The 25,567-nt window shown below is 39.7% G+C and overlaps 9 non-coding genes across 9 annotated transcripts; all 9 read right to left on the reverse strand.

Moving 5' to 3' along the window:
- Window positions 1-2,097: 2,097 nt before the first annotated feature.
- trnai-aau (transfer RNA isoleucine (anticodon AAU)) lies at window positions 2,098-2,171 on the reverse strand. The gene has a single exon. It is a non-coding gene; the product is annotated as a tRNA-Ile (tRNA).
- Window positions 2,172-3,698: 1,527 nt separating this feature from the next.
- Window positions 3,699-3,771, reverse strand: trnak-cuu (transfer RNA lysine (anticodon CUU)). The gene has a single exon. It is a non-coding gene; the product is annotated as a tRNA-Lys (tRNA).
- Window positions 3,772-4,678: 907 nt separating this feature from the next.
- trnai-aau (transfer RNA isoleucine (anticodon AAU)) lies at window positions 4,679-4,752 on the reverse strand. Its single transcript has one exon. It is a non-coding gene; the product is annotated as a tRNA-Ile (tRNA).
- Window positions 4,753-6,322: 1,570 nt separating this feature from the next.
- Window positions 6,323-6,395, reverse strand: trnak-cuu (transfer RNA lysine (anticodon CUU)). Its single transcript has one exon. It is a non-coding gene; the product is annotated as a tRNA-Lys (tRNA).
- Window positions 6,396-7,290: 895 nt separating this feature from the next.
- trnai-aau (transfer RNA isoleucine (anticodon AAU)) lies at window positions 7,291-7,364 on the reverse strand. The gene has a single exon. It is a non-coding gene; the product is annotated as a tRNA-Ile (tRNA).
- A 688-nt stretch (window positions 7,365-8,052) lies between these two features.
- On the reverse strand, window positions 8,053-8,125 carry trnak-cuu (transfer RNA lysine (anticodon CUU)). Its single transcript has one exon. It is a non-coding gene; the product is annotated as a tRNA-Lys (tRNA).
- Window positions 8,126-19,122: 10,997 nt separating this feature from the next.
- Window positions 19,123-19,196, reverse strand: trnat-ugu (transfer RNA threonine (anticodon UGU)). The gene has a single exon. It is a non-coding gene; the product is annotated as a tRNA-Thr (tRNA).
- Window positions 19,197-21,622: 2,426 nt separating this feature from the next.
- On the reverse strand, window positions 21,623-21,704 carry trnas-gcu (transfer RNA serine (anticodon GCU)). The gene has a single exon. It is a non-coding gene; the product is annotated as a tRNA-Ser (tRNA).
- Window positions 21,705-22,075: 371 nt separating this feature from the next.
- Window positions 22,076-22,149, reverse strand: trnat-agu (transfer RNA threonine (anticodon AGU)). Its single transcript has one exon. It is a non-coding gene; the product is annotated as a tRNA-Thr (tRNA).
- Between the last annotated feature and the right edge of the window lie 3,418 nt (window positions 22,150-25,567).

A 25,567-nucleotide genomic window follows, 5' to 3' on the forward strand; every position in this document is an offset into this window, starting at 1 on the left:
AACTATAGCACGTCTTTATGTAAAAACAGCAGTGTCAGGTGGGGGGCGGTAGGGCTGGATCCTGAACGCGACTGAGACAATGAAAAGTGAATTTTAAAAAAATAAAGCTAACCTTTACAAATATCATAAATTACACCGGCTGTTACAGACTGAAATCAAATGTATCATTTTATTCTAAAATAGTGAAAATAAGAACACTTCTCAAATGGGAGTTGTGCAGGATCGAACTCATGAGCTTCTGAATCCCAGTCAGCAACTGACACTGTTACGCCACGGAAGCAGTGATAATTAAGACATGTCAATGTCTCACACTAAGACCGGTTTTTTTGGCGGTGGCTTTTTTTTGTACCTTTTGTGAAAGTGTTTCTTTGATATTTGGACTTCAGGCTTCATACATTATATAGTTTATGCCAACATTTTGTCATTTGCTACTAGAATATTGTAAACCGTTTCTGTTTTAACAATGTGTTTACACAGATTACTGTAGAAATGCAACACATATGAACTGCGTGCGTTCCAAATAACAATCTTATTATTTCTACTCTAAAACTCCACTTCACTCCCAGATAATCAATTAAGACATTAGCTGGGAAAAGCTTGTTTACGTTCTAAGTCGTTGGGGGGATGGAATAGCCGGCTGCTGGCAGCTTGTCTTTATCAGTACATTTAGATGACAAAAGATGCTGGTGGAGAGGTGAGAAAGGTTTTAAGAAGCGATTTAAGGTGGGCCGGATCTACGAGTTTTTTCGTAGGCTCTGGTAATTCTAGTGTTAAAGAAAAAATTGTTTGTAATCACGAGTGTGGAAAAAAAGCCGACACAACAGCACCGGTTAACACTGTATACAGCTAGTCCTATACACCTTAAATGATAGGGCATTATCGATTCAGTCTAAATAATAAACTGCATTTTGCACGTTATGGCACTTAACTTCAATAACGATGATGATTAATTACGTTAAAGCTTCATAAAAACCCATTAGAATGTGTTTCTTAACTTAAACGTTGTACTCTCAGAAACGAGGGTATGCAACAAACTAAAAGTAATTTATATTTTGTTCATGTCAGTCCAAAAAATGATGCCATTACAATAATTAATTAACAAATAAAACGTCACAATACGTTATCATTTACAAGCGAGGTATTTTGCAAACATTACAAGAATATTTCACATTAATGGCATCGTAGACATAATCTTCTGTAGTTACACCTTAACTTATATCACGGCTCTCCTTTGACAGTGAATATCAAATACTCACATTTGTAGGGAAAAACAAACAAACAAAAAAAATGTACCTGATTTTTGAACATTATATCATTCCAAATAATCGTGCAATGTTCCACAAACTCTTTCTACGCTCGTCTTGAAATCAGAACTCGAATGGCGCCAACCGCAGCAAACTGCACACTCGTTCTTGAACTCTCACGATATGAGACTATTGCATCAGACATTCTATCGTGTACTGCGCAGGCGTCAGAAAATTTACAAAGCGATTTCTTTGCGTTAGATTAAATGGAACAAATTATATTAAACGACAGCAAGATTTTTCAATTTGAAGTAATGCAAAACAATTACGTTAGGTGAACAAACTTATTAATTTAGTTCATTACAAACAATAAAATCACATTAAGTCAAAAAGAGCATGTTTTCTCTTTTTACAGTGTATGTTTATTTCGTTCTCTCTCTCTCTCTCTCTGTTTGTGAAACTTGGAGATGTACAGTTTGCTTAGAATAAAAGGGAAAATACTTAAAGCAATGCTATCAAGATTAAAAGAGATTGCAAAGAGAGAATATCCCTGTCTTGCACAGTGGACTTTGCTGCACTGCTCACATACTGAGGGCTGCACTTGATTGATCAGGACGCAGTGTGTCGTTAGTATACTCTCGGTTAATGATGGACAGATTTTCATTTCCATTAAAGTTACCGAGGCAAAATTAAATAGAAACTATTTTGGATGGTAAATGAATTGTTTGTCTCTAATTTTCAAACAGATTTAATTTGAATGAAAAAGCATGGAGGGTGAACAAAAAACTCTGTGGGATAAGTATGCGATGGAAACAAACCTTAAGCAAAAGACCAGAGTTGATCAGATCATTTCTGGCCCGTACGGGGATCACACCCGCGACCTTGGCGTTATTAGCACCACGCTCTAACCAACTGAGCTAACCAGCCAAACTGTCACATTCAAACTCTTGATAACTAATCTATCTATCTATCTATCTATCTATCTATCTATCTATCTATCTATCTATCTATCTATCTATCTATCTATCTATCTATCTATCTATCTATCTATCTATCTATCTATCTATCTAACATTTCCGAGTACGTCATGCGCTCTTCCTTGTCCGTCAATCCGAGAAAACCTGTGCAATTTATAGACGAAGCGTTAAGAAAAGGAAAAGCACTTCATTCTAAGCAATCAAGTCTTCAATTATTGTTTGATAATTTCTCTCCTTCATTACTCGTCATTTCACAGTGAAGAGATTGAAAGGCTGGTTCATTTTTTTTTTTTTTTGGCAAAACGTACATGCTTCCACACAGATAATGGCTGAGCGTGACGTTCAAGACTGGAGCAAATCTAAAGTCTCGATTTTCAAACATTTCTGCACGTTGAGAAGTGGTTGCCTGCGCTCTGTGCAATGCTTTTCTGACACCTGGAATATCAGACAAAAGAGAAGGTTAGAATGAGCCCGATGTGGACATTTTGTTTCTCGCTAGATTCTTGCAGCGTGTAGGACTACAGTGATCCCTCGCTATATCGCGCTTCGCCTTTCGCGGCTTCACTCCATCGCGGATTTTATATGTAAGCATATTTAAATATATATCGCGGATTTTTCGCTGCTTCGCGGGTTTCTGCGGACAATGGGTCTTTTAATTTCTGGTACATGCTTCCTCAGTTGGTTTGCCCAGTTGATTTCATACAAGGGACGCTATTGGCAGATGGCTGAGAAGCTACCCAACTTACTTTCTCTCTCTATCTCTCTCTCTTGCGCTGACGTAGGGAGGTGTGAGCAGGGGGGCTGTTCGCACACCTAGACGATAGGGACTTTGCTACCTTCTGTGTGCAGCTGCTTCCTGAAGGACATGCTGCACGGTGCTTCGCATACTTAAAAGCTCAAAGGGCACGTATTGATTTTTGACTTTGTTTTTCTGTGGCTCTCTCTCTCTCTCTGCTCCTGACGGAGGGGGTGTGAGCTGCCGCCTTCAACAGCTTTGTACCGGCGGTGCTTTGCATACTTAAAAGCCAAAAAGCCCTATTGATTTTTTTTTGACTGCTTGCTTTGTTCTCTCTCTCCTGACGCGCACTCCTTTGAAAAGGAAGATATGTTTACATTCTTTTAATTGTGAGACAGAACTGTCATCTCTGTCTTGTCATGGAGCACAGTTTAAACTTTTGAAAAAGAGACAAATGTTTGTTTGCAGTGTTTGAATAACGTTCCTGTCTCTCTACAACCTCCTGTGTTTCTGCGCAAATCTGTGACCCAAGCATGACAATATAAAAATAACCATATAAACATATGGTTTCTACTTCGCGGATTTTCTTATTTCGCGGGTGGCTCTGGAAAGCAACCCCCACGATGGAGGAGGGATTACTGTATTTAAGTTTGGAAACAGCTTTGACGAGATGGAACGCTAGGCTCATTTTGCGATTTTTCAGATCAACAAGTCATTTCCTTCAAAGGAAAAGGACTCAACCGCCCAACATGGGGCTCAAACACACGACTCTGAGATTAAGAGTCTCATGCTCTATCGACTGAGCTAGCCGGGCAAGGATGAAGGAGCCACAAGTGTCTCTGTTCAAATTATATGAACGTTAGTTAATCTGGCTCCGATCCTTAGTGCTGTGGATTAGTCACTAACATTGCATTTTTAACAGAAACATTTGCTCATTTGCAACGGACGTTAAGCATCCTAATGTTCATGAGACCTTGTAGCGATCCCTCGATAATCTGTGTTATTGACAACTTCACGCAGTAATGTGGAGGGGACGGATGAGGCAATCTCGTCCTATTTGTAACCCGTTGAGTGTCAGATTACCCTCCAGTTAGAGCTGAGAGGTATGAAAATAAAGCTGCTCGTGGAGAAACTTCCATGTTAACTGCCCACGAGAGCACTGTGACCTTGAACTTCTTGCACCGCATAGGATCTTTCTTAAGACTGAATGATATATATTTCGTAATCTTCCTTTCCAGGAATGTTAAAAGGGGCAATGGAGTTTACATTTATTGATATGTTTATTTCCTTCTCTCTCTCTCTCTCTCTCTTTCTCTCTGTTTCTGAAACTTGGAGATGTACAGTTTGCTTAGAATAAAAGGGAAAATACTTAAAGCAATGCTATCAAGATTAAAAGAGATTGCAAAGAGAGAATATCCCTGTCTTGCACAGTGGACTTTGCTGCACTGCTCACAGACTGAGGGCTGCACTTGACTGATCTGGACGCAGTGTGTCGTTAGTATACTCTCGGTTAATGTTGGAGATATTTTCATTTCAATTAAAGTTACCGAGGCAAAATTAAATAGAAACTATGTTGGATGGTAAATCAATTGTTTGTCTCTAATTTTCAAATAGATTTATTTTGAATGAAAAAGCATGGAGGGTGAACAAAAAACTCTGTGGGATAAGTATGCGATGGAAACAAACCTTAAGCAAAAGGCCAGAGTTGATGAGATCGTTGCTGGTCCGTATGGGGATAGAACCCACGACCTTGGCGTCATTAGCACCACGCTCTAACCAACTGAGCTAACCAGCCAAACTGTCAAACTCAAACTCTTGTTAAATAATCTGTGCTTTCACTACATATCTTTACGTTTGCGATCTATCTATCTATCTATCTATCTATCTATCTATCTATCTATCTATCTATCTATCTATCTATCTATCTATCTATCTATCTATCTATCTATCTATCTATCTATCTATCTATCGATCTATCAAACATTTCCGAGTATGTCATGCGCTCTTCCTTGTCCGTCAATCCGAGAATACCTTCTGTGCAATTTATAGATGAAGCGTGAAGAAAAGGAAAAGCACTTCATTTTAAGCAATCAAGTCTTCAATTATTGTTTGATAATTTCTCTCCTTCATTACTCGTCATTTCACAGTGAAGAGATTGAAAGGCTGGTTCATTTTTTTTTTTTTGGCAAAACGTACATGCTTCCACACAGATAATGGCTGAGCGTGACGTTCAAGGCTGGAGCAAATCTAAAGTCTCGATTTTCAAACATTTCTGCACGTTGAGAAGTGGTCGCCTGCACTCTGTGCAATGCTTTTCTGACACCTGGAATATCAGACAAAAGAGAAGGTCAGAATGAGCCCGATGTGGACATTTTGTTTCTCGCTAGATTCTTGCAGCGTGTAGGACTACAGTGATCCCTCGCTATATCGCGCTTCGCCTTTCGCGGCTTCAATCCATTGCGGATTTTATATGTAAGCATATTTAAATATATATCACGGATTTTTCGCTGCTTCACGGGTTTCTGCGGACAATGGGTCTTTTAATTTCTGGTACATGCTTCCTCAGTTGGTTTGCCCAGTTGATTTCATACAAGGGACGCTATTGGCAGATGGCTGAGAAGCTACCCAACTTACTTTCTCTCTCTATCTCTCTCTCTTGCGCTGACGTAGGGAGGTGTGAGCAGGGGGGCTGTTCGCACACCTAGACGATAGGGACTTTGCTACCTTCTGTGTGCAGCTGCTTCCTGAAGGACATGCTGCACGGTGCTTCGCATACTTAAAAGCTCAAAGGGCACGTATTGATTTTTGACTTTGTTTTTCTGTGGCTCTCTCTCTCTCTCTGCTCCTGACGGAGGGGGTGTGAGCTGCCGCCTTCAACAGCTTTGTACCGGCGGTGCTTTGCATACTTAAAAGCCAAAAAGCCCTATTGATTTTTTTTTGACTGCTTGCTTTGTTCTCTCTCTCCTGACGCGCACTCCTTTGAAAAGGAAGATATGTTTACATTCTTTTAATTGTGAGACAGAACTGTCATCTCTGTCTTGTCATGGAGCACAGTTTAAACTTTTGAAAAAGAGACAAATGTTTGTTTGCAGTGTTTGAATAACGTTCCTGTCTCTCTACAACCTCCTGTGTTTCTGCGCAAATCTGTGACCCAAGCATGACAATATAAAAATAACCATATAAACATATGGTTTCTACTTCGCGGATTTTCTTATTTCGCGGGTGGCTCTGGAACGCAACCCCCACGATGGAGGAGGGATTACTGTATTTAAGTTTGGAAACAGCTTTGACGAGATGGAACGCTAGGCTCATCTTGTGATTTTTCAGATCAACAAGTCATTTCCTTCAAAGGAAAAGGACTCAACCGCCCAACATGGGGCTCAAACACACGACCCTGAGATTAAGAGTCTCATGCTCTACCGACTGAGCTAGCCGGGCAAGGATGAAGGAGCCACAAGTGTCTCTGTTCAAATTATATGAACGTTAGTTAATCTGGCTCCGATCCTTAGTGCTGTGGATTAGTCACTAACATTGCATTTTTAACAGAAACATTTGCTCGTTTGCAACGGACGTTAAGCATCCTAATGTTCATGAGACCTTGTAGCGATCCCTCGATAATCTGTGTTATTGACAACTTCACGCAGTAATGTGGAGGGGACGGATGAGGCAAGCTCGTCCTATTTGTAACCCGTTGAGTGTCAGATTACCCTCCAGTTAGAGCTGAGAGGTATGAAAATAAAGCTGCTCGTGGAGAAACTTCCATGTTAACTGCCCACGAGAGCACTGTGACCTTGAACTTCTTGCACCGCATAGGATCTTTCCTAAGACTGAATGATATATATTTCGTCCTCTTCCCTTCCAGGAATGTTAAATGGGGCAATGGAGTTTACATTTATTGATATGTTTATTTCCTTCTCTCTCTCTCTCTCTGTTTCTGAAACTTGGAGATGTACAGTTTGCTTAGAATGAAAGGGAAAATACTTAAAGCAATGCTATCAAGATTAAAAGAGATTGCAAAGAGAGAATATCCCTGTCTTGCACAGTGGACTTTGCTGCACTGCTCACAGACTGAGGGCTGCACTTGATTGATCAGGACGCAGTGTGTCATTAGTATACTCTCGGTTAATGATGGAGAGATTTTCATTTCAATTAAAGTTACTGAGGCAAAATTAAATAGAAACTATGTTGGATGGTAAATCAATTGTTTGTCTCTAATTTTCAAATAGATTTAATTTGAATGAAAAAGCATGGAGGGTGAACAAAAAACTCTGTGGGATAAGTATGCGATGGAAACAAACCTTAAGCAAAAGACCAGAGTTGATGAGATCGTTACTGGCCCGTACGGGGATCGAACCCGCGATCTTGGCATTATTAGCACCACGCTCTAACCAACTGAGCTAACCGGCCAAACTGTCACAATCAAACTCTTGTTAAATAATCTGTGCTTTCACTGCATATCTTTAAGTTTGTGATCTATCTATCTATCTATCTATCTATCTATCTATCTATCTATCTATCTATCTATCTATCTATCTATCTATCTATCTATCTATCTATCTATCTATCAAACATTTCCGAGTATGTCATGCACTCTTCCTTGTCCGTCAATCCGAGAATACCTTCTGTGCAATTTATAGACGAAGCGTGAAGAAAAGGAAAAGCACTTCATTTTAAGCAATCAAGTCTTCAATTATTGTTTGATAATTTCTCTCCATTACTCGTCATTTCACAGTGAAGAGATTGAAAGGCTGGTTCATTTTTTTTTTTTTTTTGGCGAAACGTACATGCTTCCACACAGATAATGGCTGAGCGTGACGTTCAAGACTGGAGCAAATCTAAAGTCTCGATTTTCAAACATTTCTGCACGTTGAGAAGTGGTCGCCTGCGCTCTGTGCAATGCTTTTCTGACACCTGGAATATCAGACAAAAGAGAAGGTCAGAATCAGCCCGATGTGGACATTTTGTTTCTCGCTAGATTCTTGCAGTGTGTACGACTATTTAAATTTGGAAACAGCTTTGACGAGATGGTACGTTAGACTCATCTTGCGATTTTTCAGATCGACAAGTCATTTCCTTCAAAGGAAAAGTACTCAACCGCCCAATGGGGGGCTCGAACCCACGACCCTGAGATTAAGAGTCTCATGCTCTACCGACTGAGCTAGCCGGGCAAGGGAGCAAGAAGCTTCCAGTGTCTCTGTCCAAATTATATGTACGTTAGTTAATCTGGCTCCGATCTTTACTGCTGCGGATTAGTCACTAACATTGCATTTTTAACAGAAACATTTGCTCGTTTGCAACGGACGTTAAGAATCCTAATGTTCATGAGACCTTGTAGCGATCCCTCGATAATCTGTGTTATTGTCAACTTCACGCAGTAATGTGGAGGGGATGGATGAGGCAATCTCATCCTATTTGTAGCCCGTTGAATGTCAGATTATCCTCCAGTTAGAGCTGAGAGGTATGAAAATAAAGCTGCTTGTGGAGAAACTTCCATGTTAACTGCCCACGAGAGTACTGTGACCTAGAACTTCTTGCACCGCATGGGATCTTTCCTAAGACTGAATGATATATATTTCGTAATCTTCCCTTCCAGGAATGTTAAATGGGGCAATGGAGTTTACATTTATTGATATGTTTAATTCCTTTTCTCTCTCTCTCTCTCTCTCTCTCACTCTCTCTGTTTCTGAAACTTTTACTATCCAACATAGAAACTATGTTGGATTGTAAATTAACTGTTTGTCTCTCATTTTCAAATAGTTTTAATATGAATGAAAATTTAGGTTTAAATTTAATAATGATTCTGGGAGGAAAATGACAGAATTCACATGTAATGTGAAACGAATCTAATAAGAACGGGTATCAGTAAATCATGCGTGTCTGCGTTCTTCGCAGGAGGCAAAGGATAAAGAATAGGAGAAGTAAAGAAGAGCGAACAAACAATCAGCTGCGCTCTTCTAAAACTACACGTCGCCCATAGTTATTTTCCTTAAAATCCGTATCAGGTGGTCTGGCTGTGTAGCTAACACATGTCGACTTTGCAACCAAGAGAAGCTGTTAACTGTTCTAATCTCACAGATAATCGAACCGCTTCAAATCCTCTGCCTCCTTAAGGATGATTGGGAAAAGACCGAAATATTACCGCTCCTGCTCCAGTCCAAATGTCTTCAGAGCACATATTGACAAACAGAAAAAGGGCGATTTGACAATTGAAGGAATTCAGACGCATTAGGTGGTATGTATCTTCAGTAGTCGTGGCCGAGTGGTTAAGGCGTTGGACTCGAAATCCATTGGGGTTTTCCAGCGCGTGTTCGACTCCTGCTGGCTATGTGGTTTAAACTTTACCAAATTCAAGGTATTAAGCCTTCACATGAAACTGGCAAACACAATTTGCAAAGCTTGTCAGGAGCTCACGGTTTAAATAACAAAACAGTGGTAGATACTGCAATCGATGGGAAGCAAAAGAACACGTTCTGTTGACAGCTTACCAGTTTCTATTCACGGCACAAATAATGAACGCATTTGTGCAAATTTAAGTGTCCTTTCTGCAGAGACTGCAGGAAAGCATTTAATTGCAGTCTAGAAAATGATCAGCTGCCATACAAACGTCATACGTTGTAAACCCCCAAAGCAGTGACCACCATAACCATACTGATATTGATAATAATGATTTCAAAAACAGTCGTGTTCAAAGATTAAGCATCAAAATCGGTCTGAATTTGGACAGGAAGACAGTAAGGCCGTTGTAACACAAAGCTCATTTATTTCTTTTCGTTTCTGTGCCATGGGTGAAAGGCACTGCCAGGGTCTGAAGGTTTAAATTTAATAATGATTCTGGGTGGAAAATGACAGAATTTACTTGTACTGTAATGTGAAACGAATCTAATAAGAATGGGTATCAGTAAATCATGCGTGTCTGCGTTCTTCGGAGGAGGCAAAGGATAAAGAATAGGAGAAGTAAAGAAGAGCTGACAAACAATCGGCTCTGCACTTCTAACACTACACGTCGCCCGTCGTTATTTTCCTTAAAATCAATATCACCTGTGTTTTCTTACTTATTTCTCCTTCTTTTCTGTGAAATTTTGTGTCTCAACTTAGAATTCAGCCAAAAAAGAAAACTTAAATGAAGAAATAAGTAACAAATTTAAGCATGATGGGCCCACTGTAGTTTCACTCCATAGACTCAGGAATTACGAGGAATTTTCAAAAGTTAATGAAAGAGAAAATTAAAAAAAGAAAAAAACATAAAAATACCCCCTAAAGCTATGTCAGTAGCACCTGTGAACAGTAGACATGGCTGATTGGTTAAGGCGATGGACTAGAAATCCTTTAGTATCTCCCCGCTCAGGTTCAAATCCTGCCATCTATGTGTGTGTTTCTCCTTGTTAAGAGTGTCTGCAAAGGCAAAATTTAGCAGTCAGATTAGCCATTGTTAGCTTTATGTAGGCAAAGATTCCCTTTAATTGTCTCTGAATAATGGACCCATTATGGCGCATGCATATATTCCTTGACTTTCTTAACTGTGGTATATTGCGCAGACAAGAGTCTGCTGTTAGTTGCAATGAAAGGACTTTTCTGCGATTAGAAAAAACAAAAAAATTATTCAATCATTTTACAAAGTTGGACCAGGCTTTGAACAGTTCATTCTATTTTTTGTGTCCGACGTGTACCAGAGCGGGTGGTAAAACAGCATTTATGCTGTCTGAAAGGCTGCCTTGTATTGATTAAATGTTGAATGAGAAAATACTCCAATCACTCGCTAATCGTGAGAGAACTTGTGTAAAAGAAAAAACAACTACGCGAATGTAAAAGGAAAGATGAGGTTTTAGGAAACAAAGAACTCACAATTAAGACGGATTCCCTTGGAACTTCAACGGCATATTTTACGTGCATTAAAGGAAATGCGAGCAATAAATATAGATTGTTTGTACTTTTAAACATAAGAAAATAAATTATAAGCAGCCTCAACACAGCAAGCTGAGACATTCAGCATTTTTACTACGATAACAGAGACAGCTTCCTGTTACTTATCGCAGTACAATCTGGGGAGTTACTCTCGCTCCTTCACGATTAACACGAGCATGTTTTGTTCTTTCTGTTGCTTCCTTTCCATTGCTTGGCTTATTTAGTTATCTTCGAATTCTTTCTCGGGGTCTGGCTGTGTAGCTAACACATGTCAACTTTGCAACCAAGACAAGCTGTTAACTGTTCTAATCTCACAGATAATCGAACCGCTTCAAATCCTCTGCCTCCTTAAGGATGATCGGGAAAAGACCGAAATATTACCGCTCCTGCTCCAGTCCAAATGTCTTCAGAGCACATATTGACAAACAGAAAAAGTGCGATTCGACAATTGAAGTAATTTTGATGCGTTTACCGATATGTGGCCGAGTGCTTAAGGAGATGGACTCGAAATCCATCGGGGTTTCTCTGCGCAGGTTCGAATCCTGCCGACTACGTGGTTTAAACTTTAGCAAATTCGAGGTATTAAGCCTTCACTTGACACTGGCAAACACAATTTGCTAAGCTTGCCAGGAGCTCAAAGTTTAAATAACAAAACAGTGGAAGATACTGCAATCGATGGGAAGCAAAAGGACACGTTCCGTTGACAGCTTACCAGTTTCTATTCACGGCACAAATAATGAACACGTTTCTGCAAATTTAAGTGTCCTTTCCGCACAGATTGCAGGAAAGCGTTTGATTGCAGTCTAGAAAATGATCAGCTGCCGTACAAACTCCATACGTTGTAAACTCCCAAAGCAGTGACCACCATAACTATACTGATATTGATAATAATGATTTAAAAAACAGTCTTGTTCAAAGATTAAGCATTAAAATCGGTCTGAATTTGGACAGGAAGACAGTAAGGCCGTGGTAACACAAAGCTCATTTATTTCTTTTCGTTGCTGTGCCATGGGTGAAAGGCACTGCCAGGAGTAGTTATACAGATAGCTATTGTCACACGGATGATTGATGACTGTATGCCCCGCCCCAAATATGATTAATGACTTTAAGCCCTGCCCCAAATATGGAAATATGATTTTTGAAAATATGAAAATATAAAAATATGAAAATATAAAAATATGAAAATATAATTTATGTAAATATAAAAATATGAAAATTTATGAAACTATAAAAATATCTTTTATGTCAATATATTTTATAAACACTTATCTTTCCTGCATAGCCATAACTAAAACGATATAAGATATTCACTCTCCCGCTCTAAGTTATAAACTCCCCCCTCTAAGTTATAAACTCACGACACGCGTCTTTATTTTATAAGCACTTATCTTTCCTGCATAGCCATAACTGAAACGATATAAGATATTCACTCCCCCGCTCTAAGTTATAAACTAATAGTAAGAAAATAAATATACAATTATCTAGCCGACCCTTTCTAAAAACTATATAAGTTGCACTAGAATCAAAAATAAGAAAATACATAGCCACTCCTCATGCCTGCGCGCCTCTTTTTAAATTTCACCGGTTCAAAACAATTAAGCTAAAAGACTTGTTTTCAATTACAATTATAGCGGTGAGTGTTTGAATGAGGCTTATTCCCGCTACAAGGGTCTCCCCGCCCCTTAGAGGAGGAACATCAACAACTCTGAACCTATGAGCTTTCTCCCAAACGTCCCGCGTGTTTCACTCCGCCCTTCCAAGGCGGTACGGAGCCCAATGTGCCGCATAAAGTGTTCTGCTTTGCGGCTATTACCACATTAACTTTACCAGCATTCTAAGTTTCTCTGCAATCTTTTTTAAAAGGTAGGCGTTTTCGCTTTTTTCTTCCGCAATGGCTGTCATGACAAAAAATACTTTTGTGATTGATGGTAAGTGTAGATTATCGAAATATATGCCATTAACGACCGTCTCTTCAAACTGTTGAAATGATATTCTTTTATAAATCTGCTTTCAAATCAGATAGTTCCAGCGACGACGAGCAATCTCCAAGCAGCCTCTCACCCGGAGGTAGGTTTTCTGCTTTTTAAATGAAAAAACTGTACCTAGTCGTAACGCACCGAGTTTATAAATGAATTATTGTTTTTATTTCAGAAGGCTGTAGTTTCTGGCCGGTTGGCTGTTCAAAAAGTGAGTCAGATATTCTTTCGGATGTACTTTTAAATCGAAATGTTGCTTATAAGACCGCGCCGAATTAATACTTTTAATGTCTTTAAGTATGTACAAACTTATTACTTTTTAATGGTAATGTACGTTTCATGTTAATTATAGTAGTTATACAGACTACCCTTTTATAAATCGAAATGGTGCTTATAAGACCGCACCGATTTAATACTTTTAATGTCTTTAAGTATGTACAAACTTATTACTTTTTAATGGTAATGTACATTTCATGCTAATTACTTTTAATGGAAATGCACAAACTTATAAGAACATTCTGGCTGATTACTTTTTAATGTAATTGTCTTTAAGTACGTACAAACCTAGTCTTTTATATTTTAGAACTAGCAAAATACCCGCGCTTCGCAGCGGAGAAGTAGTGTGTTAAAGAGGTTATGAAAAAAAAAGGAAACATTTTAAAAATAACGTAACATGATTGTCAATGTAATTGTGTTGTCATTGTTATGAGTGTTGCTGTGTTTTATATATATAAAATACACACACACACATATAAACATATATATACATATACATATACACATATATATACATATCTACATATATATATATATATATATATGAATGGAAGAGAAGGTCTGTGATACGGTTTGCATATTTGCAGTTGGAGATCCACAAAGGGAGAAAAAACGAATCACGTATCATAAAATAGTTTTATTCCTGAGCTTTCAACCCCTATCAGGGGTCTTCATCAGAGGATAATGCTTAGACTTACAAGAATCAAAGGCAATATATAGCAGCACATTCTTGGGGGGTGGGTGGAGGTGACTAAGTCCGTATGATCAAAAAAGGGGGGGGGGGTTTATCGTTAAATTAAAGTGCATATGTCCTTCTTAAGTTGGCATATGCTGGGTTTATGTCCAAGTGTCTGTTGATGGCATTTTCATCTGATAGCCAAGACTCGGCCAACTCTCTGGCGCTTTTTGTACTGGCCTTACATTTTACTTTCACGTTGTCCCAGTTGAATGTGTGTCCTGTCGATTTAGTATGTGCATATATCAAAGATAGTGCGTCCTTTCTTCTGACAGCGTTGCGATGTTCCTGTACACGTGTTGAAATTCTTTTTGACGTTTGTCCTATGTATACAGCTGAGCAAGAATTGCATGGAATACTATAAACTGCGTTTCGTGTTTCGGCTGTCGATTTCTTGTTTTTAGCATTAAACAGGACCATGCGCAGATTGTTGGTGGGTTTATGTGCTATTTTGATGCCCCACTTGGTCAGGGTGCGTGCCGTGCCTTCTGACACATTATGGTGGTATGGGAGTGAATGCCAGGTGGAGTGAGGGTTCTGATGTACGTCGCTTGTATGCTGATTCCTTTGGCGCCTGCTGTGTAGACTCCGATTAATGAATGATTTTGAGTATCCGTTCGAGGTGAAAAGTTGAAACAGATAGCATCTCTCATTAATTTTTGTTTCCTTGGTATTACAATGCGTGTGGACTCGTTTAAATAGGGTTTTCACGCAGCTCCGTTTATGAGATACCGGGTGATTGCTGGCGAAGTGTAGAATCTTGTCTGCGTGGCATTGTTTGCGGTAAACACTTGTGGTCAGGGTGGCGTCACTATTTCTTTTGATGTAAATGTCCAGGAAATTGATGTGTCGATTATTTTCTTTTTCCATTGTGAACTGGATTGCAGGGAATATTGTGTTAATATGATTGAAGAATTCATTCAGCTGGCTCTTTTTTAATATGACGAATGTGTCGTCTACATAGCGTATCCAAATTTTGGGTGTAATCTGGGATAAAGCTATGTTTTCAAATCGTTGCATTACCAGTTCAGCTAGGAGTCCCGATAACGGTGATCCCATCGGCATGCCTTCTTTCTGTGTGTAATACTTGCCGTTGAAATGAAAGTGCGTTTTTTGGCAAAGAGATATTAGGTGCATTAAGTCTTTGAAATCCAATGATGCTAACTGCCCGGAATTTTATGGACTCCCAAAAATACACAAAACGCCACTAAAATACAGACCAGTGGTTAGCCTAATAGGCGGACCATCATACAACTTGTCAAAAAGACTTTTCCAACTACTTAAACATTTAACGGACGACTCGGATTATTCTGTCAACAGCGCGGAGTCGGCATTACAGCGCTTGAATGACGTATCCATCGCCGAGGACGAGATCATGGTCTCGTTTGATGTTATATCGCTATACACCATGATCCCGACCCAACTGGCCACAGAAACATTATTAATGAAACTGGATAGTGACCCCACCATAGAGACAAGAACCAAACTGTCCATCAAAGACTTAATGCACCTAATATCTCTTTGCCAAAAAACGCACTTTCATTTCAACGGCAAGTATTACACACAGAAAGAAGGCATGCCGATGGGATCACCGTTATCGGGACTCCTAGCTGAACTGGTAATGCAACGATTTGAAAACATAGCTTTATCCCAGATTACACCCAAAATTTGGATACGCTATGTAGACGACACATTCGTCATATTAAGAAAGAGCCAGCTGAATGAATTCTTCAATCATATTAACACAATATTCCCTGCAATCCAGTTCACAATGGAAAAAGAAAATAATCGACACATCAATTTCCTGGACATTTACATCAAAAGAAATAGTGATGCCACCCTGACCACAAGTGTTTACCGCAAACAATGCCACGCAGACAAGATTCTACACTTCGCCAGCAATCACCCGGTATCTCATAAACGGAGCTGCGTGAAAACCCTATTTAAACGAGTCCACACGCATTGTAATACCAAGGAAACAAAAATTAATGAGAGACGCTATCTGTTTCAACTTTTCACCTTGAACGGATACTCAAAATCATTCATTAATCGGAGTCTACACAGCAGGCGCCAAAGGAATCAGCATACAAGCGACGTACATCAGAACCCTCACTCCACCTGGCATTCACTCCCATACCACCATAATGTGTCAGAAGGCACGGCACGCACCCTGACCAAGTGGGGCATCAAAATAGCACATAAACCCACCAACAATCTGCGCATGGTCCTGTTTAATGCTAAAAACAAGAAATCGACAGCCGAAACACGAAACGCAGTTTATAGTATTCCATGCAATTCTTGCTCAGCTGTATACATAGGACAAATGTCAAAAAGAATTTCAACACGTGTACAGGAACATCGCAACGCTGTCAGAAGAAAGGACGCACTATCTTTGATATATGCACATACTAAATCGACAGGACACACATTCAACTGGGACAACGTGAAAGTAAAATGTAAGGCCAGTACAAAAAGCGCCAGAGAGTTGGCCGAGTCTTGGCTATCAGATGAAAATGCCATCAACAGACACTTGGACATAAACCCAGCATATGCCAACTTAAGAAGGACATATGCACTTTAATTTAACGATAAACCCCCCCCCCCCCTTTTTTGATCATACGGACTTAGTCATCCTCCACCCACCCCCACCACCCCCACCCCCAGAATGTGCTGCTATATATTGCCTTTTATTCTTGTAAGTCTAAGCATTATCCTCTGATGAAGACCCCTGATAGGGGTTGAAAGCTCAGGAATAAAACTATTTTATGATACGTGATTCGTTTTTTCTCCCTTTGTGGATCTCCAACTGCAAATATATATATATATATATATATATATACATATACACATCCACATATCAACATATATATATACACATATATACACACACACACGCTTTATGGGTGATGATTGTTTTACTCTTTTTATGTTTATTTTATTTTATTGTAGAATCAACTCCTATCTGCGCACAGCAGGGCAGCCGTGGGCGGATGCGTATGGTGTATTCACTCCATGTTATCGTGCATTGCGCTGTCAGTGGTATTTTGATAAAAGAATTTGAACAACATATAAGAAGCGTATAAATTATTAAACAGTAAAACATTAACATTTACGAAGTAAAGTTACATTAAGTACTACTGCAGTGCCTTCGGGTATACCTCATTTTTTGTTTGCCCATTACATGCTTAAATGTATACATTTTTTGGTGTACCTACCCGAGAACACGCGACATATAACCGAGCGTGGGAGAAGCATGGATTTTAAACACGCGTTGAGTTCATGTGCTGGTCTCCCTCGTGGAATAACTGGTAATGTTTCAGTAAAATCTACAGCGAGTAAAACGACATTACCTCCTATTTTTTTTTTTTACGATCTCTGAGATCTTGCTTTTTTCGGTTCAAGGCTTCATAAGCTCTTTTATGTTGTATGGTGTACTTATCCCAAACCATCATCTTTGAATGTCGCAAGACTTTCGCCTTGTATGTAGATCGGGGTAATTACATTCATTGCATTCCTAGTCTGAATCACAATCTGATTGTATGGGTGGTTACCTGGCACTGTAGGGTTGCCACCCGTCCTTTAAAATACGGAATCGTGGCGCGTTTGAGAATGAAATTGCGCGTCCCGTTTTGAATCAATACTGGACGGGATTTATCCCGTATTTTTTTTATCATTTTTTTTTTAAAGCAGCGTCTCATGCAAATCATCCCACACGCATTTTATGAAGATGCCTCCTTTCCTACTTTTGATTGGGTAATACTTGATGTCATCGTTAGTTTGATTGGTGTTTTTAACTGTCCAGTGAGGAGGGCGTGTCTTTTAAGTACAGTCTGCAAAGTGTTGGCACTGAGATGTGGCGTCAGCGCCATAGTTGAACGCAGACACGCATGATTTACTGATACCCGTTCTTATTAGATTCGTTTCACATTACAGTACATGTGAATTCTGTCATTTTCCACCCAGAATCATTATTAAATTTAAACCTTCAGACCCTGGCAGTGCCTTTCACCCGTGGCACAGCAACGAAAAGAAATAAATGAGCTTTGTGTTACAACGGCCTTACTGTCTTCTTGTCCAAATTCAGACCAATTTTGATGCTTAATCTTTGAACACGACTGTTTTTGAAATCATTATTATCAATATCAGTATAGTTATGGTGGTCACTGCTGTGGGGGTTTACAACGTATGACGTTTGTACGGCAGCTGATCATTTTCTAGACTGCAATTAAATGCTTTCCTGCAGTCTGTGCTGAAAGGACACTTAAATTTGCACAAACACGTTCATTATTTGTGCCGTGAATAGAAACTGGTAAGCTGTCAACAGAACGTGTTCTTTTGCTTCCCATCGATTGCAGTATCTACCACTGTTTTGTTATTTGAACCGTGAGCTCCTGACAAGCTTTGCAAATTGTGTTTGCCAGTGTCAAGTGAAGGCTTATTACCTCGAATTTGCTAAAGTTTAAACCACATAGTCGGCAGGAGTCGAACCTGCGCGGGGAAACCTAAGTCCATCGCCTTAACCACTCGGCCACGACTACTGAGAAGACTTACCCGCTAACGCGTCTGAATTCCTTCAATTGTCGAATCGCCTTTTTTCTGTTTGTCAATATGTGCCCTGAAGACATTTGGACTGGAGCAGGAGCGGTAATATTTCGGTCTTTTCCCGATCATCCTTATGGAGGCAGAGGATTTGAAGCGGTTCGATTATCTGTGAGATTAGAACAGTTAACAGCTTGTCTTGGTTGCAAAGTCGACATGTGTTAGCTACACAGCCAGACCCTGAGAAAGAATTCGAAGATAAAAAGAGCCAGTTAACATGAAACAAATGTCCATCTTTTTGTAATTAAGACACATTTGAAAGGAGAACGCACTTTCAGCAAGAGCAGGTCCACGATCAGTCGCTTCTGGAAAGAGGGAAGTTTGCCTTACGTTGTTTGAATCCAATGTTCAAAGGAAGCACTCGATGAAGAGACAATGTTCACATAATCCGTGATGAGGACGATCAAGATGTCATCTGAAAAACACAACACACTCACGTACCTGAGAAAAGCAGTTTTCATCTTCAAAGGCACCTTAAAGTCATTTCTTCAACGAGGTTGCCCATTTTCCTTTTTCGACTGCCCTTAAAGACTTAAAAAATATACGTAACAACCTATTAGTTTTTCCGGGCAGATATGCGGTAAGGTTTGAAAGCAGTCTAATTTAAAGTTCACTTTACCACCGATTGAGCTGTGCGTGTACTGTTGAAGAGAAACCGAAGGACACAGAGTGAAGAAGGCACCGCTGAGATTTGAACTCAGGATCTCCTGTTTACAAGACAGGCGCTTTAACCAGCTAAGCCACAGCACCCCACATGAGATACTTACTGGCCAACTTTCCATTTCACTCTGTAAAACAGAAGGCTTAGGGCAGAATACTTCGATTCTGAACTATGGACAAAGATACTGCAGGTGAGCATCAGGGGCCTCATGTATAACGCCGGGCGTAGAACTCACACTATAACATGGCGTAAGCACAAAAGCGGGATTGTGCGTACGCACAGAAAAATCCAGATGTAGGAATCTGTGCGCACGCATACTTTCACGTTCTTCTACTACATAAATCCCGATTTGCGTGAAAAGTAACGCACGTGCACGCGCCTTCTGTCCCGCCCCAACTCCTCCCAGAATTACGCCTCTTTGAATATGCAAATCAATATAAATAGCCTTCTGTGAAAAGACAATGGGAAAAGCACAGGAGAAAATATAAGAATTTCAGCGAATACCAAGTGGAGGCAAAGGAAAAACGTACTATTTGTTGGTTTAAACAGTGGTATAATCAACAAAAGGAAGCTGATCGAGTGACAGAGTGTCGGAGAAACTCGAAGGCTCAACTTCACAAAGTCGTGCAGTGCCCGAAATAAAAAAGAAATGACATATCAAAGTCGCCGTGAAAAAGCGAGTCATAGCCCACCGTCTGAGTGTCATATGAAAGCTTATTAGGGTACAGACAAAAAAAAGGCAAACAGTGGGGAAAAAGCACGAAATGTCAACTTTAATCTCGAAATTTCCACTTTAATCACATAGTTTATTTTGCCATTAAAGTAGAACATCATAAACTTCATCTTAAAATTGTTTAATTTACTAGTCTCTCAAATCCCATTGTAACTAAAGTGGCATGTTAAATGCTTTGTTCTGTATTTGATCTTCTATGTGCTCTATGTGTATGAATCACTACCTGCTTTTTAAATGGGCTTTCTCATTCTCCGACAGGACACATAATCCATTACATTTGTGATATTGCAGCTCTCTGAATAATTAAAAAACTGAGATGTATACGTGATATCTTTTTCATGATGATAGGAATGAAAGCATGTTATTAAACATGGGAACACGGTGGCGCAGTGCTTGTTCATGTCACATGCAAGAGGCTTGCTGCGCCATGCGCAACCGTCAATGAAATAATTTATCACAGCAGTACTGTCTCTTTCAAACGTACTAACCTCCAATTCCTGTCCTTACTTTTCTTTCTCCAAAAACTCAATCGCCACACAATAAGCTATGTAATAGACGTGAAGCCATCTGTAAGCTTAGAACTTCGATTCTTCAAAACTTTTAAGGAACATTGAAATATCTTAGTAGTACGTGTTTAATTATTATATCCGTCTATCTTTCCAGTGTCGCGTCAGCACCAGCAAGAATACAGCGCAAGGCAGGAACAATTACTGAACTAGCTAGCGCTGCGGCACCGTGTCCTCACATGTTTAATTATTAACAATACAGATTATTTAAATGAAGTTAAAGTTTTATCTGTATAATATAATCAACATGTTTTGCTGCATTTCGTCTTAGAAATGAATACCGTCATCACATGTAAATACGCGCTTTATAAAGTGGCGCAGGTTGTGCAATATTATAACTGTAGTGCAAGTTTACAGTGGGGTAATTGTACTTATAAGTACAAACAGTTCTACAAGGAGCACTTGATGGACTGATTTAGTGCGTTTAGAGTTCTTGGGATGAAACTGTTTCTAAACCGCGAAGTCCGTACAGGGACTAAAGCGTTTGCTGTGGCTCAGGCAGCATCTGCTTCATGCTGTGTACCGATAATTCTCTTTCCAATCAGCTGCTGCTGTGATTTCCCACTCAGATACAGTGATATAAATACTCCGAGTGGTGCAGTGAGAGTAATGTGGAAAAAGATGATCTGCTGTGGCAACCCTTAACGGGATCAGCTGAAAGAAGATGCAGTGAGAGTTACAACGCTAAAGCAGTTATGGTATTTGGAATACTATGGCTATTCCCTGGACCATTATATTGCTACAGGTTAATTACAATCAGATGCATTATACTAATAAACAATATGCAGTTAATTTCAGTGCATTTATAAAGCCGCGCCAGGAATGTGGATTTAAGAAAGAAAGGGTGATCACACAGGAACAGTAGCACTGCTTTGACACTGGCTGCCACCAGTCTGCAAAACCGGGCGGATAAATTGCGTACGCCAAGGAATGAGTTACCGTGGAAATGTGCGTGGCTTTACGCCAAGTTTAGGTTTTATACATCGCGATTTGAGCGTGGAAAGGTTCGTACGCAACATTTCTATGCGTACGCACCGTTTATACATGAGGCCCCAGGTGTTGCTCGGATTGAGAAACTCCCATAAGAGGCAATCGTTGCGTTTAGATGGAGGTGGGATCATTTGCGGAAAGCAGCATCGGAATATTTTCTTCTTGAAACTGAGCTGCTAGCACTGATAGGTGCAGAAACTATAATACACTGTAAGATTTAAATTTACGACAAGGGTGGGATTCGAACCCACGCGTGCAAAGCACAATGGATTAGCAGTCCATCGCCTTAACCACTCGGCCACCTTGTCACATGAGAAAATCATTTTTCCTTCTGTCCATTCCTGCTAAATTCAGATTAACAGCTGTGATAAAGCTTCATGCCACGATCTATGTTTAAGCACGGACTTTCAACTAGACTTATATCATGATCAATTGTTCTCTTTCATTGCTGCCTTGCTACAGAGCAATCCGTTACACGTCATGAAGACAGGCAAGCAGGCAGGCATTCGCTTTCCTCTCTTTCTTTCACTGGCCAAAGAATAGAGAATTAAAGCTGAGAGACGCGATCCACCTCCGTCTTCCGCACTGAAACGGACAAAGCTAACTTGTTCCTTGCAAGGTTTCCAGGCACATCCGAGAGCCAAGATGAAAATCCACTCAAAGGAACATCACAAAGGGCAGGCACCGCTGAGACTCGAACTCAGGATCTCCTGTTTACTAGACAGGCGCTTTAACCAGCTAAGCCACGGCACCTAAAACTGCAAAGAGATTTTAGCAATGTGACCTCGTACCCCTAAGAGCCAGTTAACATGAAACAAATGTCCACCTTTTTGTAATTAAGACACATTTGAAAGGAGAACGCACTTTCAGCAAGAGCAGCTCCACGATCAGTCGCTTCTGGAAAGAGGGAAGTTTGCCTTACGTTGTTTGAATCCACACTGTAAAAAATAAATCTTGCATGTGTGAAAAATAATAATAAAATATAGCTAACTATACGCAAAATAATCATTACTTTAATTAATAAAAATGAGTTTTACCCTTTTTATTGATTATTTAGTTCTAATTCAATAAAAAAAATTATGAATAATGTTAACTTATTTTTCTGAAAATGTAAACATTTTTTATATCTTATTCTAAGTAAAAAAACTATACTGTGAATTAAACACATTTAAGTTAAGTTAAATTTAATGATACTGCACTTCCTCTCACATCGAAATGTAATGACACGGCACTTCCTCTCACATCGGTTTCTTGGTCTTTACAACAACGCATTCAGCTGTAACGCTTATCCATAACAAGAGTTATTTTACTACGAATGTGTAAGTATAAAGCATATTGATTCTGTAATGAATAACTAGTATTTCATTTCGTATAGTTACAGATGTAAGCATTTGTTATTTTCACGAAACCTTTCCCTTCATGTGGGAAACATGGCGGGCAAGGTAGCGTCTTTCTAACAACCTACCTCGTTGGTTTGCTTTATAAAGCAGGCACATTTCTCGGATAGTTACATATGTTCATATTTTATTTTTATCGTTTAAAATTTTATTTTACACAGAAAAAGAAAATGACACTTTGAGATAAGTTTGAGAACGCTATGGCGTTTGTCCTAAACTACGACCTGTAAACAACATAAAAAGACGTTTGCTTAACCGTCACGGTATTATTTGACTTCTTATTTAATTAGTGTTCTACACAAGTAATGTATTTACTGGTTAATTTTTAATACTGTGATTTATTTAGCGATGTTTGATTTCCTACATCCTATTTTATTTCAGGATTTTCGCTATCGCATACTGAGAAGTAGTGGAAAAGGCGGCCATTGATTTAAGCAGATATGTTGGCGTAAATGCAGGACATGTTTGAAGAGCGCCATCTGCGTCAGGATTTCACTCTCTACGTTTCCTTCCCGTTTAGCACTCATTCCTAGGACATTATTTGATTGAGAAATACTTTTTTAGAAAGTTTAAATAAAGAAAAGAAAATTTTCATTGACATTTGAATGTCAGTAATTCAGTAAAAATTATCCTCAGACATTTGATTTAATTTTCCTTTGAAAATACAACTCCGTTGTTGTGACTATCTGTGTATGTTCAAATAAATAAAGATATATGGAATTTTAGCATGTATTTGTTATACAGTCATTACTGTCCAGCGTTGCATTATTACTCTTTTTTTTTAGTACTGTAATTCAAATGAAAATCGGAGTAAAATAAACCATTTTTGCCACTACTTATATTTAATTAAACTCATTTCTTTTAGGTAAATTTGAGTAAATTAATAAATTAAGTTTACTCAGTAGTGCAGTATATTAAATCTACTCAGAAATATTGCTTGTAATTTGTTGCCTTATTTTTTTTAAGTACTTTTAACGCGTTATTTTTTACAGTGTAGCAGTGATGAGTTACCAGAGAGCTGGGAAAATACAGCAGATGTAGTAAGGGTGACAGCAAGAAGGGTGCTTGGCATGACATCTGGAAAGAGGAAGGAGGAAAAGGAAACCTGGTGGTGGAATGAGGAAATACAGGAGAGTATACAGAGGAAGAGGATGGCAAAGAAGAAGTGGGATAGTCAGAGAGAATGCAGAAAGTAGATAAGAGTACAAGGAGATAAGGCACAAGGTGAAGAGAGAGGTGGCGAAGGCTAAAGAAAAGGCGTATGATGAGTTGTATGAGAGGTTGGACAGTAAGGAGGGAGAAAAGAACCTGTACCAAATGGCTAGACAGAGGGACTGAGCTGGGAAAGATGTGCAGCAGGTTAGGGTAATAAAAGATAAAGATGGAAACTTCTCACAAGCGAGGAGAGTGTGTTGAGCAGATGGAAACAGTACTTTGAGAGGCTGATGAATGAAGAGAACGTGAGAGAGAAGTGGTTGGATGATGTGGAGATAGTGAATCAGTAAGTGCAACGGATTAGCAAGGAGGAAGTAAGGACAGCTGTGAAGAGGATGAAAAATGGAAAGGCCATTGGTCCAGAGGACATACCTATGGAAGCATTGAGGTGTTTAGGAGAGATGGCAGTGGAGTTTTTAACCAGATTGTTTAATGGAATCTTGGAAAGTGAGAAGATGCCTGAGGAGTGGAGAAGAAGTGTACTGGTGCCGATAGTTAAGAATAAGGGGGATGTGCAGGACTGTTGTAACTACAGGGGAATAAAATTGATGAGCCACAGCATGAAGTTATGGGAAAGAGTAGTGGAAGCTAGGTTAAGAAGTGAGGTGATGATTAGTGAGCAGCAGTATGGATTCTTGCCAAGAAAAAGCACCACAGATGCAATGTTTGCTCTGAGGATGTTTGCTCTGAGGAAGTTTAGAGAAGGCCAGAAGGAGTTGCATTGCGTCTTTGTGGACCTGGAGAAAGCATATGACAGGATGCCTCGAGAGGAGCCGTGGTATTGTATGAGGAAGTCGGGAGTGGCAGAGAAGTACGTAAGAGTTGTACAGGCTATATACGAGGGAAGAGTGACAGTGGTGAGGTCTGCGGTAGGAGCGACGGATGCATTCAATGTGGAGGTGGGATTATATCAGGGATCAGCTCTGAGCCCTTTCTTATTTGAAGTGGTGATGGACAGGTTGACAGACAAGATTAGATAGGAGTTGCCGTGGACTACAATGTTTGCTGATGACATTGTGTTCTGTAGCGACAGAAGGGAGCAGGTTGAGGAGACCCTGGAGAGGTGGAGATATGCTCTAGAGAGGAGATGAATGAATGTCAGTAGGAACAAGACAGAATACATGTGTGTAAATGAGAGGGAGGTCAGTGGAATGGTGAGGATGCAGGGAGTAGAGTTGGCGAAGGTGGATGAGTTTAAATACTTGGGATCAACAGTACAGAGTAATGGGGATTGTGGAAGAGAGGTGAAAAGAGAGTGCAGTCAGGGTGGAATGGGTGGAGAAGAGTGTCAGGAGTGATTTGTGACAGACGGGTATCAGCAAGAGTGAAAGGGAAGGTCTACAGGACGGTAGTGAGACCAGCTATGTTATATGGGTTGGAGATGGTGGCACTGACCAGAAAGCAGGAGACAGAGCTGGAGGTAGCAGAGTTAAAGATGCTAAGATTTGCACTGGGTGTGACGAGGATGGATAGGATTAGAAATGAGTACATTAGAGGGTCAGATCAGATTGGATAGTTGAGAGACAAAGTCAGAGAGGCGAGATTGCATTGATTTGGAC

The sequence above is a fragment of the Erpetoichthys calabaricus genome, chromosome 5, assembly GCF_900747795.2.
Source record: "Erpetoichthys calabaricus chromosome 5, fErpCal1.3, whole genome shotgun sequence".
Lineage (NCBI taxonomy): Eukaryota > Metazoa > Chordata > Cladistia > Polypteriformes > Polypteridae > Erpetoichthys > Erpetoichthys calabaricus.